At 39.6% G+C, this 12420-nt stretch overlaps 1 protein-coding gene across 1 annotated transcript in view; it reads left to right on the forward strand.

Moving 5' to 3' along the window:
- The window catches only part of LOC107153049 (A-kinase anchor protein 17B-like), a 29236-nt gene continuing 16816 nt past the window's right edge, over positions 1-12420 (forward strand). The window contains exon 1 of the mRNA XM_015498551.2: positions 1-78. The gene's annotated coding sequence lies outside the window, so the exon portion shown is untranslated. The remainder of the gene's footprint in view (positions 79-12420) is intronic.

Below are 12420 nucleotides of genomic sequence, written 5' to 3' on the forward strand. Positions count from 1 at the left end.
GGTAGTGGCGGTGGTGGTGGCAGACCCGCTATCCCAGAGGAGCCCAGAGTGGAGACGCAACGGCTCCTGAGTCTCCCGGTAAATGCCCTACGCTCTGCTCGCAGAGAAGGCAGCCACGTCCCACTGCGTCTGTGTCGGCTGTCCGCCCTGGCCTACCGGAGCTGTGGGTGCAACGCAGACAGGGCCTTGCCAGACCCTGGATGGGGATTGGGGACGGGCTATGCAGGGGACCCGGGTTACCCTTCCAGCCCCAGCAGAGTCAGGTTTTCCAGAGATGCGTCTAGTCTCTTCCCCTGGTCCTTTCCCTTCACCCTGCTGCGCTTCCTCTGGCCCTGGCACCGCAGTAGGGGGCGCTCTGGCACCCACTCATTCCAGCCGCTGCTACAGCCGAGGTCACGCGAGGCATTCCCTTAGAGTGCGTTGGCATTCTCATCCCGCTAATGAGAACTGAAGGTGCCCTCTCCTGCTACATCATCATGCCAAGGGCTTGGGCTCTCAACTTTCTCCCTGCTGCCACTGCACCCATCCAATTAATCTTTAGCAGGGTTCTGTTGTCCCTACCTGTCCCCTTGATGACTCGGTACTTGGTTTCAGGGACTTCTCAAGACACTCTGTCTCCACTGGACTTTTCCAGTGCAGATGGAATAAGACTTGTTTCCAATTTGACCAAGAGAGCAGGGTCACCCACAAGGCATTTGGAATGCTGAGTGCTGAGCTTCGATTGGTGGGCAGAGGGTTGAGGGGAAAAAGCAAGCTAGGAAGACCCGTGCTGCTGGGAAAACTGCCATCCCTGCACGCAAGAGAATCATAATCTTGGTCCTTGGAATCCTCACCTTCTTTACATTCTATTGCCTGCTTTTTGTAACTTTCTTTAAAGCTGATCATTACCAGAAAACTTTTGAATGCTGCTAACTCCAAGGGGCAATACTGGAATTGGAATACTGGTTGGCAATTGGAATACTGGTTCCAACTGGCCTTTTCATTTTCCTTATGATATCAAATGTCAAAGATCATGTCCAATTTGTCCATTTCTGCCTGCTTCTAATCTAACTTTGAAACCTCATGCTATTCAAAGTGTAAACTCATGTAGCACAGTTGGTAAGGTTCAGTTTTCATGCTTGGAAAACCATTCTTGGGATAAAGTAGTTGGGAATTCTTAGATTCTGGGTTTGTTTTGTTATGTTTGCTTTTTAAAAGGTATGACATTTCAGTGGTCACATTTTTCTGTGCTGTGTTTTTTTGGGGGTTGGGGGTCCCCTGAAAACATGGAGTCACCTGAAGCATGGAGTAACTTTCATTAAATTCTTTTTCTTTTAATCCTTGTAAAAACAGAGAAAAGTAAGATGTGGAATAAGACGGTGGGCACTGGTGCCCAGGGGATCCCACCTACTGCACACCTCACAGGATGGATGAGGCTGGACTTGTTATTCCAGTGGAGGTAGAGAGGGGGACAGGGCCTGCAGAGGCCATCTTGGCTTCTGTAGTAGTAGATCACAGGCTTTCCATTTAGACAGGCAGTGTAGCCTGTTTGTTCAGGTTCCCCATCATATAGTCATATAAAGAGAGTGGCCTTTAACTAGTTCTGTGTGTTATCTCTAGCATCAGAAGGAAGGAGAGGGTTGAAGGTTAGGGAAGGCGGAGTGAGGACCATATTGGATAAAACAAGATGGCGTGGGGGGGCGGGGAGATGGGAGGATTATCTAAACATGGAAGCAGTCTCCACCTCTGAGATTAGATACACATTGCTCTTCCCAGCATGCACTCTTGCCTTTGCTGGAGATAGGGACTTTGGCTGACTTGTTTCAGAGGTAGTGTTTGTTGTGCAACTCTGATTCAGTATTCACTTGGGTCTATGGATTCTATGTTGTATCCTACATACTCCTAGTACTTTAAGAAGCTTTAAAGCTAAATTTCAGGTGAGGCAGGTCAATACCTGGGTCACAGTTGAGTAAAAATGGACTGCATAGAATCTAGTGGGGCTGTGCTCAGAAGAGGCAGCAGAAGGGATGGAGCACTTACAGAAGGAGAGGAAGGTCAGTGAAAATTGAGTAGGTATATTAACAATAAGAGTTCACATTAATTAATCACTTGCTGGGGAGCAAGTGCTTTATTTGCATTATTTTATGTAATCCTTAAAAAATCCTGTAGGGAAGAGAGAGAGAGAGAGAGAGAGAGAGAGAGAGAGAGAGAGAAAATCCCGTAAGGTAGGTACTATTAGGGGCTGGCTATCGCTAATCCAAACATCTGAAATCCCCAATATTCCAAAATTCAAAACTTTTCCTATCTTGAAAACCTTGCCAAGTTGACATGATACCACAAGTGGAAAATTCCACATCTGTCCTCATGTGACAGGCTGCAGTCAAAACACAGTCACTAAAAATATTGTATAAAATGACTTTCAGATTATGTGTTTGACATGTATATAACATATGAATGAATTTTATGTTTAGACTTTAATCCCATCCCCAGTGAGATCATTATTGGTTATGCACATATTCCCAAATCCAGAATCTGAAACACTTGGAGTCTTAAACATTTCAGATGAGGGATATTCAATATGCATCATCTTCTGAAGCCCAAAGCATTTAGGTAACAAACCCAAGGATATCTCCCAGCTTATCAATGGTGGAAGTGAGATTTGAACCTAGGTCTTCTTGACACCATACCTTTTTGCTTTTTACTGTCACGGGGAAGGTTTAATAAAAGGAGTGAAGTGTGAGCAAAGTTTGGAATGGTGGATAGGATTTCAATAAGGACAGGAGATATTGGGCTGAACAGATCATCATCTTAGAAGGAATTCAAGGAAGACTGGCTCAAATAGAATGGGGGATGAATACAGGGACATGATAAAATATAGGGCTGGCAAGGCAGGGGAATCATGTTTTGGAGAGCCTTAGAAGTAACTTGTGCAGTAAGAAATAGGGGAGGTGCCAGGTGTGGTACTGTATGCCTGTGATCCCAGCAGCTTGGGAAACTGAGGCAGGAGGATCCTGAGTTCAAAGCCAGCCTCAGCAAAAGTGAGGTGCTAAGCAACTCAGTAAGACCCTGTCTCTAAATAAAATACAAAATAGGGCTGGAATGTGGCTCAGTGACTGAGTGCCTCTGAGTTTAATCCCCGGTACCAAAAAAAGAAATAAAGAAATAGGGGAGGGAATTAAGAATTTTTAAGCAAGGAAGAACATAACAAAAGTGGTACCAATCATCTGTATGACCTACCTGGGTCCCTGGGTCTGTGCATCTCTCCTCCTATCTTGAAAACCTTACCAAGTTGTCAGTACACTTAACTATTTTTTTTTAATTTACTGACTCAGTGGGGAATACTCAATGCATGCAACTGAAAAGATTCCTGGGTTGAGTGTGCAGAAAGAGCAAACTAGGGGCCCTGGGTCAAATTCAGGCCTAGATGATGTGCTTCAGCCTTCACACTATTTGAAAAAGCAATTGAAATAGGGGTCAACATTGAAAAAGCTAAAGATCTCAACCAAAACTGGAATCTATAGCTTATCTTGAGATGTTAGAAGGCCTGAGCTATGTTTCACCTCCAGAAAGCAGAGCTGGGCAGAACTGACCCCTTTAGCTAGGGGTAAGTGTTCTGCTTTCCCTGCTCAGTCCCCAACCCCCATTCTGGGGGCTACCTGGCTCTGTAGACTCTGAGCTACTGCTCAAGAGAAAGGAGCCCCCACCAGGGAAGATTCTAATTCAAAATTAGCTTCTTACTTTACATTGTAATTACAGAATTATCAGAGGTACAGTAGAACTGTCTTTGTGAAATGAGAATAATCATAACACACAGGGATGCTGATCATCATTAGGGAAGGGCTAACTGCTAGGGACTGAGTATTATCCATGGGTGGTAACTTTCCTCTGTTGTGGGGCTGAAAATCTATGACCCTACAGAGACATTCTGGTGGGTCTTGCTATTCTCCGTCATCCTTTACTTGGACTCAAGTTTTCTTTCTGCTGAACACTTGATGAGTATAGGATCTGGTTCAAAGACCCAGCTATTCCACTCCTCGGTTTATACTCACAGGACTAAAATCAGCATACTACAGTAATGCCACCACATCAATGTTTATAGGAGCTCAATTTACAATAGCTAAACTACGGAAATAACTTAGGTGCCCTTCAATAGATAAATGGATAAAGAAAATGTGACATATATGATGGAATATTACTCAACTTTAAACAAGAATTAAATTATGGCATTTGCTGGTAAATGATGAAGTTAAAGAATATCATGCTAAGCAAATTAAGCCAATCCCCCCCCCCCCAAAAAAAAAACAACAAAGGCTGGATGTTTTCTCTGATATGTGGATGCTAATTCACAATAAAGGTTGGGGTTGCTAGGGAAGAATAGAGTTACTTTAGATTAGATAGAGAGGAGTGAAGGGAGGGGGAGGGGATATGGGGATAGAAAGGATAGTAGAATGAAACAAACATTATTACCTTATGTACATATATGGCTGCATGATGGATGTGATCCTACAACATGTACAATCAGAAAAATGAGAAATTATACCCCATCTATGTATGATACATCAAAGTGCATAAATGCATTCTACTGTCAAGTAAAACCGATTAAAAAATTAAATTTTTTTAAAAAAATTATATATACACACACACAGAGTTCAGAGGAAAAACAACCCAGAAGTGACTACCTGGGAAAGCAACATGTTAGAAATATGAATCTGGAATTCCCTGAATACATTCCATATATTCTAGATGAGTTTTTTCTGTGTTGTCATGGGAAGATCTTTATTGTGCAAGTCTGTCCAGGAACTGCAGGGCATTAAGCAATTGCTGGCCCCCTGCTTAGCAAATGGCAGAGAAGCTTATTCCTTTGCCAGTTATTGTGACAAGTACAATTGTTTCTACATACGTCCCATTAAACACACAAAGTACATTCCCAAGAATTCTAACACTCATTTCGTGTGAAAGAGTGTTAAGACCTTTATTGTTTATCTGTGGCCCAAAGTACTCTACACCTCTCATGGCGTTCACCATTTTATTCCTCATATTCCAGTTACAAGTTATAAGTTCTTTCTCTTTGCAGACTTAGTCCTTTGAGGGTGACTTATGGTAGCCCTCAAAATGTCTAACTGGGTAGGTGTTTAGTAGGTATACCTGAATTTATCTCAATGTTCATTAATGTTAATAGCTCTAGGAATCCAAAAGAACATGCACATCTGCATTATCATTTTACTATTTGTCTTTGAGTGCTAATATTAGTATTTTAAATATTAACGTCATACTTTCAAATGCAGCTTTTGAACAGAATCTCTGTTTTAGGTAGGATTTAGCCTTATGAGTTCATATATATATATATTTAGTTGCAGTTGGACACAATACCTTTAATTCATTTATTTATTTTTATGTAGTGCTGAGGATTGAACCCGCTTCTCACAGGCTGGGTGAGTGCTCTACCACTGAGCCACATCCCCAGCCTCCTTATTATTTCTTTATATGAGCCAGGTACTATCTTAGGCTTTGAAGATATACTAGTGAACCAGGCAGATGCAACCCTGCCCTCATGGAACTTACAGATTGGGAAGGGAAGGGACGGACAGGCAAAAGTAGGTTAACAAATATACAACATAAATGGATAGCTTCAATTTTTAAAATATTTACTTTAGCTTTTACTCCTTTGTGGTAGGACTATGAACCCCCTTCATTTACTATTATCCTTTTTAAATTTTTTTTTGTAATTGTAGATGAACAGAATGCCTTTATTTTGTTTACTTTCATGTGGTGCTGAGGATCGAATCCAGTGCCTCACACATGCTAGTCAAGCACTCTGCCACTGAGCCCTAGCCCCAGCCCCTATTATTATTCTTGATTTAAGTCTCATCAATAGAAGGGAATATTATTTAAAGATTTTATAACTAGAAATGTGTACATCTAGAAGCCCAATTCATTTGTGGTAAAAATTTATGATGGCTGTATCTTCCATTTTACAGCAGAATCTTAATTGGAGACTAAATAAAAGTGAAACAAAATAATAAATCATTTTGGATACAGTGATAGGCATGTGAATGAACTCATAAATTGATTAATTCAAAATTGTAAGTTAAACTCACAGGAAAGATTTTTTTTCTAATCTAAAGAAATAAAATTATGAACTAATCTCAGTTTTTGAAATTATAGACATCCAAATAATTATAATGCAGCACTGAAAGTGATAAGTGTGTTAAGAAAGGTATAGATATATTTCTAAGCAAGCACATTAGTGAGATAGATTATTGGAGAAAGCAGAGAAGTGAGGAAGAAGCTGGATCTAAGATTGAATTGAAAGATGAGTGAAAGCTTGATATGAGACACTGGAGAGAGAAAATGACTCAAGGAGCAAAGCTATGGAGACTTGGAAGCGAAGCGGAGTAGATTAATTTTGCTGTGGAGTAGGGTGACTGAAGGGTGGTGGGGGATATACAACCTGGGAAGGGAATGAAATTCGCGGAGTGTTTTTGGTAACTGGATCAGAAACTCAGACTTCATTTAATAGGAAGTGAAGGTGTACTCTCTCATGCTTGATCCCCTATACATTGGGGTCACCCTTTTTGAAATGGGTATGTTTCCATGAATATTACAAGATATGACTTTTGCAACTTTATACTAGAAAGTGTTGGGGAACCTCAGAATGTCAGAGAATAAAGAACTGAGAATACTTAAAATATCCTGCTAGACTAAAGCAACAGTGACATATCTGACCCCAGGCTTTGGCCACTATTTTCCTTTTTAACCTGGAGTCTAGTGACTTGCATGCTACTCTTTTTATTTTTTTATTTTTTTTAAGAGAGAGAGAGAATTTTTTTAATATTTATTTTTTAGTTTTCGGCGGACACAACGTCTTTGTTTGTATGTGGTGCTGAGGATCGAACCCGGGCCAGGCAAGTGCGCTACCACTTGAGCCACATCCCCAGCCCCTGCATGCTACTCTTACCACTTGCATGTTTTCTCTCTTTCTTTTTTAAAATCACAATTCAGCAATTTATTTAAATGCTTAAAGTAAATACAAAGGGAAATAAAGATCATAAAATTGTATGTACTACAACTGGTTGTCATATATTAGATGGCATAAATGAATACATGGGGTGGTGCTTAAAGATAAAACTAAATATTCCAAATGCAGCACTCATGAATTTGCTGCTTCAACACAACACACTTTTATACAGATCTACAAGGTGTCAAAATTAATAGCTAGCTTCAATGTTATGGTAAAAATAAAATGGAGTGATATGCTACTGTTGATAGGGGTGGGGCCAGTTCTATTTCAGATTGTTTAGGGAAAGATGCTCTGAGATGATATTCAAGTCAAATCTGAAAAAAATGAAAAAGAATCAACCTTAAAGAAATCTTGGGTGAGAGCCCTTCAGATAGGGGGAACTCCATGTTCACCCTGTGGAGTGAAACTGCTACATTTGTGGGGCAGTAAAAAGACCAGTGGGGCTGGGATGGACAGAACAAAGGAAGGAGGGGAGGAGGGGTGAAATGAGTTGAAAGAGGTGGGCAGGGGCCATGTTTTGAGGATAAGCAGTTTGCATTTCCTTCACAATGTCATGGGAAACCACTGGAGGGTTTTGGATTTGTTTGTTTGTTTATTGGTACCAGGGATTGGACCCAGGAACCACATCCCCAGCCCCCTTTTTTTTTTTTTGTATTTTATTAGAGGCAGGGTCTTGCTAAGTTGCTTAGGACCTTGCTGTTGCTGAGGCTGGCTTTGAACTCATGATCCTCCTGCCTCAGCCTCCTAAATTGCTGGGATTACAGGCATGCATCACTGTGCCCGGTTCACTGGAGGGTTTTGAACAGGGGAGAGACCTGATCCTTGCTAGGCAAGAGCTTTACCACTGAACTACACCTCCAGCCCTTAAAGTTTTTTTTTTTTAATCACTTTGACTAGTGTATAGAGTAGACTCTGTTGGGACAAGGATGGAAGAGGAGGCTGTTGCAATGATTCAGGTGACAGATGGTGGTAGCTTGGACCTGCGATGTAGCAATGAAGTTGGAAATGGGTTTGGAATGTGTGGTAAAGGTGGAGTTCAAAGGACTTGCAAAAGGAACGAATCAGAGAAGAAGGGAAGAATAAGTCCTAAGTTTTCAGCCTGAGCACTTGGGTGGAGGGTGACTCTATTTGGGGAGGTGGTAATCACTAGGTGGGAAGAAACAAGTTTGAGATTGAGGACAGATTTGGGGGATGGAAATTAAGAGCTCTGGTGCACTTGTTCATCTGAGATGCCAATGAAATATTCAACTGGAGATATTGAACAGGAAGTGGAATATGGATACAAGGTTGGCTGGAGCTTCAGTCTACATGAAATTAAATGCAAATGAGAGCTACTTGGAGTTTCTGTTATATACTAATAAAGGCAGCAAACATAAACATCATAATGATCCAATGTGTATAGGGCTGCAAGGGGTTCAGGCATATTTGCTCACTGATGGCCTGATTAATTGACTTAATGTTTCAGGAGACCAATTTGACAATAGTTAATGAGCCATATGAATGAATTCCTGCCCTTTGACAAAATATATTTGAAAATACATTTTGAGGAAATCATTTTTGTAAAGATCTATACAAATAATTTCATGGTAGTTGTTTTTTCTTATGGCAGTAGTCCTTTGGAAAAGGTAATGGTCTTTCAGGAAAAAAGAATATTAGAAAACACAAATCTCCATGGAGGGGGAATATCTCTAAATAAATCTGTAGTAAGTCCCTATAGAATTTCTACAAAATTTCTCTATCAAATTTCTACAGAAACATTCTGCAGGCATAAAAAGTGAGAAATGTGTTAATAATATCAATATCTGGAATTGTTAATAAAACAAGTACAAAACCAGATTATGATGGTATATAAGTACGACTATGTTACTATCAGACTCTTCGTGCTTAAGGTTGTAAAGATACAGTTGTTTTACTTATTTTTGTACTATTTCATCCACTTTTGACTATACCTGTTTCTGACAGAGTGTTGCCTGGTTAGGATGCCATAGGTTACTATGAAGAGTTCACATGAATTGTGGCCTCCCCAGTTTTTCCTCCCTCGATCACATTTTCCACATAAGATATCGGGTAATATGTGGTTCTGTGGGACTTGTATTCAAATAAGATCACCTTAGGGTTTTGAAAAGCTGGGGAAATACTGCTGCACTCAGAAACTTAGTAGGACAAAGCCAGGTCCCATGTGAAGGTTGCTTTTCTCCTGTAGGTGGCGACTGTGGACAGGAATTCTGCTGGTAATTTTCAGACTCAAGACAGAACCTGGAAGCAAAACACTGGTAATTTCCTAAGATGCATTTCCCACAAACAATTCTAATATTACTCAGTGAGTGAGGAAAAAGTATGGGAGATACTTAGCCACATTCCTTTACATCCATGATGGCCTTTTCTTTCTTTTTTGAGGTCATGTGGAGAAGAGAAAGTAGAAAGAGTCAACTTTAGTAGCATTATGGTAAATTAATCCAAGGTATAAAGCGTCATTCTTGGCTGGAGGTGTCTGCAAAAAAAGGTGCTTTTCAACAAAGTGCTGAAGAAGAGGCAAAAGACTAAAAGACTTGTTGGACAGTTCTGCCCACTGCTTTGTATATACAGTTTTTTAAAAATAGCTCCCTCCCTTGCTGTCATGGGAGGATGCCTGTGCTCACCCCAGCATACAGAGTTATATAAATGCATTTGCATGGAAAGGCTGAATACAAACTTTTTAAAAGTTTATTCATTTTCTGTTAGCCTCAGAAGCACTCAAAGCACTTTGCTTTCACAAATATCACATAAAGGAAACCTTAGAACAATCTTTTGACACAGGGAGAAGAAAACAGAAAATTAAGTTGCCCTGAGAGATGAATTAACACAAATCTATTTTTCTTTATTTCAAGATCAAAATTCCTCATACTAAGCTGGGTGTGGTGGCACATGTCTGTAATTCCAGTGACTGGGGAGGGTGAAACAGGAGGATGGCAAGTAGGAGGCCAACCTCAGCAATTTAGGGAAGCCCTCAGCAAATTAATGAGACCCTGTCTCAAAATAACAAAATAAAAGGACTGGGGGGCTAGGAGCTGGGGCTCAGCGGTAGAGTGCTTGCCTCACACATACAAGGCACCGGGTTCAATCCTCAGCACCACATAAAAATAAATGAACATATAAAAAAAGGACTGGGGATGTAGCTCAGTGGTAAAGCATCCCTAGGTTAAATCCCTAACACCAAAAAAAAAAAAAAAAAAAAAAAAGAAAATCCCCAAACTAAACTCTACCTTAGAGGTAAGTTTCTTTGAGTGATGATAGCAGAGATTGTCTTTGTAGAACTCTAATATTTCACTGTTGCAAAGTTATCATTACTGAATGGCTGTGGATCTTCACAAGTCACTTCTTTCCAGAAATCTTCATTGCCCACCCCCCATAATCTCTTTCATACCATCTTAATCTGGGAATTTGGTTGTTTACAGGGTTATCTACTGGCTATATTCCTACTATTGCAAAATTGAGTACAGTTTATTTTAATGATGTGATTTTGAAATTATTCCAAAGATCAGAGCATATGGTTAAGGCTTCGTTTTAAAATGCTGTTTGGGTTAATGATGTGTCAGAATGCTTGAACATTTATCTGTGGCATCTTGACTGAAGAGCCAGAAAATATTTCTATTTGATCAAAACTTACTGGAATTCTTTTTATTGGGGAGAGGTTAATAGGGATTTAACACAGGGCAATTTAACACTGAGCCATATACCTAACACTTTTTATGTTTTATTTTGAGACAGGGTCTTGATAAGTTGCTTAGGGCCTTGCTGAGTTGCTGGGGCTGGCTTTGAACTTGTAATTCTCTTGCCTTAGCCTTCTGGGCTGCTCGTATTACTGGCATGTACCACTGCACCCTGTTTACTGGGATTCTATATGACCAGAAGGTTGCAAATTTCCTAGGTTGATCTGACCCTAACAAATACTGGCTGCCCTGCTATCTTACATAAATATGTTGATATAATTTTATACATCTAAAATGCTTTCAAAATGACAAACTTGGAGGTTCAAAAGCCTGGAGAAAAAAGAAAGGCAGCAAGACCTACTTCAAAAGAGGATATTGAGTTATGCAGATTGTCCTAGTATTTTCTACTGTTGTTTTTTTTTAAATGTGACTTATTCAGATCACCTTGCTAAACACTCTGACAGCAAATATTTGAGTGAGAAAGAATAAGAGAGAACAAATGGGTGGATACTTATGACTCAAGTACTTTCAATGTTTCAAAGTTAATTTGATTTTTAAAACCCGAGAGGTATAAGATGAGGCTCTCTAATATGTTCTGAAATGAGAAAAGGTTTTGGAATGATTTTGGATGCAGACTGTGCAGAATTTATTGAGTTTTCACTGCAGTTTAAAACAACTATTTTAGGCTTGGGAGAACATTTCCAGTGTGATACCTTTCCCCTAATCCCTTATTCTACTCCTATTTGGCCAGCTTTGCTACTAGGTACAGTGGTAAGGAAGATGAAGTTCCAGGTGATAAGAGAAAGCAGCATGTTCTCTGAGAATCTTCTAGAAATGTTCTGGCATTGGGAGCATGTTGAGTGAAATATTTCTGTAAAGCTACGTACACAAGCCATTGCTAGAATGCATATTGTGTAAGCATTATTAAGTAACTGTAATTTTTTAAGGTTAAAGGACCTCCTATTGGCCTCTATAAAGGTATTAAGGAATAAATCATTTCAGTAGTATGGCTTTTAATTACAAAGCTAGCAGCAAAATGTGTGCATGAGGTTGGAGAAGGTGTAAAGGTGAAATATAAGAGAACAGGGAAATAGGTAAAAATATTCATTAAAATTTGACCTTTTGAAGGAAGGGGAAAATTCCAATAAAGCAGGAGACAGATCAGTGGAGTAGAGAAAGGAGACTGAGGGGGAGAGAGGAAAATCAGGATAAGGGAAGAACAGTGGAATGAATCTGACCTAACTTCCCTATGTTTGTATATGAATATACAACAGTGAATCTCACCATCATATATATCCAAAACACTAATTAAAAAACTATATAAGTAAATAGCAGAAAGACCAGTACAGTGGAGGGAAGGGAACAGGTGGAGGGAGAAGAAGAGGGGAAAGGAAAGCCCTGGAGATTGAATTAGAGCAAATTATATTCCATGCTTTAATAATTATGTCAAAATAACCCTAATGTTAAGTATTACTAAAATTAAACAATTTTTTTTTTAAAAATTGACCTTTTGATTAATTTATGAAGGTCATAATTATGGCATTCTTTTTCATCAGGGCTTGGTTTATACTAGACTCTGAAAACCTTGTTGAATAAATCAATCTGTGGATATTACAATGGTGAAAATAATGAGAATGTTAATGAATTCTACCATTATTGTCAGTTGAAGCACAGGAATATTAAAAAGAAATTTAAAGGGTAAGTTAGATTGTTCTACATAATCAATTTTGA

Source organism: Marmota marmota, unplaced genomic scaffold (assembly GCF_001458135.2).
Source record: "Marmota marmota marmota unplaced genomic scaffold, marMar, whole genome shotgun sequence".
Classification (NCBI taxonomy): domain Eukaryota; kingdom Metazoa; phylum Chordata; class Mammalia; order Rodentia; family Sciuridae; genus Marmota; species Marmota marmota.